Genomic DNA, 4857 nt, shown 5'->3' with positions numbered 1-4857 from the left:
CTTATTGACACAGGGTGTCTCAAAGTCAAGTGGTAGACCAAACTTACCTTTTTATAAATGGAATGCCGTACGTTTATTGCATATTGCTACTATTCGCACAATTCCAAGCCTGCTCGATATAAATGTTCTGTAATGATTTTCAACTGTTTTTGAGTTAATAACCAATATTGATTGAACTTTGGCCACCTCGTTTTTGCATTTAATTTGAGAGACAAGAGATTAACTAACAAGAGATTTAAATTTTTGAATATAATCTTCTGTAGTTTCATTAGTTTTAGAAAGGAATATTAGTTGTTGCTGCTAGTTAGTTCTAGTTATGGGGTCACTGAACTTTTGTTGAAGTGCATTTTTATTTCGTCCCAAGTTTGAAGATCTGGGCGAGTAAAGGAAAATCTTCAGCAGCACGTAATATATTAGATTTTATTGATCTGATCATTTAACTGATCAATTAATCAAGCGAGCAGTTTTGGGTTATAACAATTCTATTCACACTGTAACAAAATTTACTCCTTTTGAAATCATAACTGGTCACATTAAATTAGTAATTCTTTTCAGAGAAACCAAGGAAATGGGTCTCAAATGGAAAATCCCGATTGTGAAAATTCCGATTGAAAATGGTCAGATGAAACGGAAATACAACTAAATTCCTTAAATAATCCAATACTTCCGATTAAGCTAGTTTATAGTAAACATACATTTCTACGCTATATAGATTTAATTGAGATAATTACTCAAATGAAAAATGTAAAAAGCAATTTTCTAATTCTTAAAGGCTATTTAAAGTCACATAACGGTACTAACGGAATATCATATCATCAGTTATCAGAAAGTTTACTAATAAGAACCGACAACTTAATTCACATCGCATCAAGTAAACTTCAAAATTTAATACCAAATAATCGAAAAAAACGAGGTTTCTTAAATGTGGTAGGACAAATTAATAAATGGCTTTTTGGTACACTTGAGGCTTAAGACGGCCAACATTACAATGAAGCAATTGCTACTTTAGAGAGTAATCAAATAAATATCAACAATGAACTAAAACTTCAAATGTCACTATCCAAAGGTTTGATCGCCCATTACAATAAGACCATAACTACCCTTAACCACAATCAGGACAAACTTGTTAGATTAAGAATAAGGTCCTTTCAGCAACTAATGCAACAAACCATAACCAACGTGCAGCATGATCTTGGGTTTCATGGGTCAATAACGCAATTAAACTTAGATTGTCAAAACTTAATTATGGTTTTGAATAATTTAGAGGACGCAATAATGTTTTCCAAGTTAAATGCGCTGCATAACAGTATTTTGCCTACTAACGAACTAACAACTATGCTAAAATATTTAGAAAGCAGGTATAAAGTTGCAGCAATCCCAAAATTTCAAAATATACTCTCATATTATTAATTTTTTGGAACTCAGGTTAGTTTCTCTCGGACAAAAATAATTTTTGCAATACACGTACTTATACTAAAGCCAGAAGATTTAATGTTTTTCCACCTATACCCCATTGTCCCAAATAGAACCATATTCATTCCCCAATACCCTTACCTCGCACAAGAAGAAGTAGGAAACCAGCATATCAGTCACCCTTGTCCAAAAATAGAAGACACGTATTACTGCAACAAAGAGTTTCACCCACAAGATGTCTGTATTAATGAACTTTTAAAAAGCAAAGCATTACATAATTGCCCAACCTTCAACATTAATTTAGCAGAGCCAATAGTTGAACAAGTAACGCAAGAATTGGTTCTCGTACTGTTAACAGAACCTGCAAAGTTAATATCCAAATGTGGTACCGATCAGTATCACCTGCTTGAAACATCAACCCTTGTCAAGATCCCGGAAAATTGCGAAATTATAATTAATAAAAAGAAATTTATCAACAACATCAACATTCAAATGGAAAACCCATTTATCTTGCCGAAAATCACACTACCTCAAACAATAACTACGAAGTTGTTGGACGCACCAAACATTTCCAAAATTAATCGGGACGAAATTTATCATTTGAAGGAAATAGCCAATCAAAATTTACCAGTGACTCTAAACCAGAAGTCAAAACACCAAGAATACGCCTTCTTTGGTATTGTGGGCGTCTGCACATTTCTTTTGATTCTCCTATTGACGAGCCAATGGAACCGAGTCAAAATCTTTTGGCTATCGACCTGAAATGCCTTCCACAAATCTACGGATTTTCAAGTACCAGATGATTACGCAGCAACTGCCCCTTCGAAAAAACGGTCCGTTATTTTCGAATCCTGAGGAGGGAGAAGTTACATAGCGATAACAACCGATTCTGCAACCAGAATCGCAAGAAGCCACCAGGCTCCAGAATTCGACGTGTCAGCAGTTATGTTTACCTCATTTGATTGTTTCATATAAAATATCATTCTTCGTAACCACCTCGTGGCGTTAAGTAGTCAAGCCTATTTGTCGTTGTATTGAATAAAACTTTTTAAAAACGGTTTTGTTCATTAAAGTTTTATAATTCCAGAGTCTTTTATAACGAAATAAATGAAAAACTTAGAGATAAAAAGGAACATTTATCATCAAAATTTAATATGGATAAAGACAACCCTGAAGACATATTTGAACCAAAACAAACAGTTTACGTAAAAAAGCATATACGACAAAAACATGCTGACAAATTGGAAAAACCTTCTAAATTAATTGCTGTTGACTTTCAGAAAAGGACAGGTCAAACTGACAAGAAAAGAAAAATTCATCTTTCAAATATAAAAAAAAACCTCTCAAACGCAATATAGCTTTAATTAACTCATTCTGATGATGAATATAAAATGGAAACATGAAACTTTTTAAAAATACTTTTACTTACTCAAGAAACGGTCCAATCTAAAATTAGCGAATTCATTCCACACCCACAGCGAATAAGAGGTATGATTAACATTGCAGGATCATTTTTTAAATCAATAACGGGAAATTTAGATTTCGCAGACGGAGAACGTTATAATCATTTAATTAATGAACTACAAAATAATCAAAATAAACTAGCGATAAATATTATCAAAGAAAACGCTGCTTCTCTTAATCTGATAAATAAATTTAATAAGACCATTAATTAAATATCTCATAATGAAAAATAGCTTGAATCAAAATTAAGTCAAATAGCATTATTTGTTAATAAAAATACTTTAAATTAAAAATTTTTTAACTATATAAATGATACAATTAGTGAAGTAATAAATCTATACGAAATAATTGACTCTATGTTGAACGATATAGGTACGTTATAACCTTCTCTAAACTAAAAATATTACATCCAAGTATTATAAAAACCAATGATTTATTAGTAGAGTTACAGCATATTCAAAAAACCGTTTGTACTAAAAGAATGCCTATAGGAGTTTCATTAGAAAACATCATGATTTTTGAGAAAATAATAAAGGTAGATAGTTTCATCTTAAACAATAAAGTCTTAAAATCTTGTTACGCATTCCAATAACTTATACTTACGAATTCGAATATTTTCATTTATATTCAATACCTATCTATAAAAAGAGCTTATTCACGGTAATTCTTCCAAAAGATAAATTCTTAATCAAAAACGAATTGCATTTCTCATATCAAAAAGCTGAATGCCTAAATTTAAGAGATCACTACTATCTCTGTGATCAAGCTGATCTGAAAGAAAAAGGACAAAATGACTCCTGCAGAATCCAATTGATGAAAGCTAATGGACACACCCCCCTAATTGCCAACAGATAGAAGTTAAAATAACTACCCCTATATTCAACCAGTCAGACGACTCCAGCCACTGGGCCCTCATCTTCCCAAAAGACGAACGTATCCATTTGAATTGTCCAGTGCATGAAGAACATTTGACGCTATTCGGAACCTATATTGCCCATGTACCAATAGGATGCAGCATTACTTCCAGCCAAGAATCAATCAGAAATCTTCGCCAACCCTTTCAAGATCGTACTCAACCAATACTATTTCCAGACTTCAATGATAAACTCAAAGAACTACCACTACTGAACCTCAGCATACACAGCAAAGACATCAAACTGGATGACCTTTTCAAAATCAAGAACCGTATCGAAAAAATAAACTGAAATTTGTTATCAAACAGTGTATATGATTTAAAACCGAGTATATGGACAATTTGTGTATACATAATAATCACATTATTGATTTCATATTTGGCTTACAAAAAGCTCAAATCCACCCGATGTTTACTCCGAGATGCCAGAGTAGCCATTCCAGAAGAAGACGTTCAGCTTCCAAACCAATCCGTGTAAGCTGAATCTACTAGGGGAGGAGTTATGGGCCATCTCGTATAACAATAATGCTGACCATCCGCCAGTCCACGTGTGTGTCGATTCAACACTATTAAATTATGGCTGCGGAGGAAAAAATGGAGGAGAGCGCAGCCTCCTCCAGCAGTGACAGTGACTCAGTTGAGGGACCCGCTGAGGCGGCAGCTCCCTCAACTGCCTCCAAGGAGGGCAGGGGCCCGGTGACGGACTCCTCAGACGGCGAGGGATATCAAAGCTCAAATCGCCGTCGAAGGAGGAAGCGAGCCAGGCCCGTGTCCTCCTACGAGGACAATTCTAAGGCCCAGAGTTTGTCCACAGATCCGGGACAAAGGAGGGACACTCGCAGAGGAGCCCAGACAAGGACCAGCCAGCCAGAGGACAACACCAGCGAAAAGAAAAAGCAGGCCACCTCTGCCGCCCAGCAGCTTGATGCCGAGCAGAGGAAGAAGCAATCCAGAATCGGATACTGAGGATAGCAGCCAAGGCCCCGTACTTTGTCAGAAATTCCACCCTGCAAAGAGACCTCAAAACAGATGACCTGCTGGACCATATCCGGAACTTAACATCAAAG

The 4857-nt window shown here is 35.3% G+C and overlaps 1 long non-coding RNA gene across 1 annotated transcript; it reads left to right on the top strand.

The window, feature by feature from the left end:
* The first annotated feature begins 21 nt into the window (after positions 1-21).
* LOC125504491 lies at positions 22-4848 on the top strand. Its single transcript, XR_007281527.1, has 2 exons — positions 22-2901; positions 3729-4848. It is a non-coding gene; the product is annotated as an uncharacterized LOC125504491 (long non-coding RNA).
* Positions 4849-4857: the final 9 nt, after the last annotated feature.

Source organism: Dendroctonus ponderosae, unplaced genomic scaffold (assembly GCF_020466585.1).
Source record: "Dendroctonus ponderosae isolate FM_Combo_2020 unplaced genomic scaffold, Dpon_F_20191213v2 Dpon_F_20191213_5, whole genome shotgun sequence".
Lineage (NCBI taxonomy): Eukaryota > Metazoa > Arthropoda > Insecta > Coleoptera > Curculionidae > Dendroctonus > Dendroctonus ponderosae.
The sequence above is the reverse complement of the archived record's forward strand: the minus strand, read 5'-3'. Positions and strand labels throughout refer to the sequence as shown.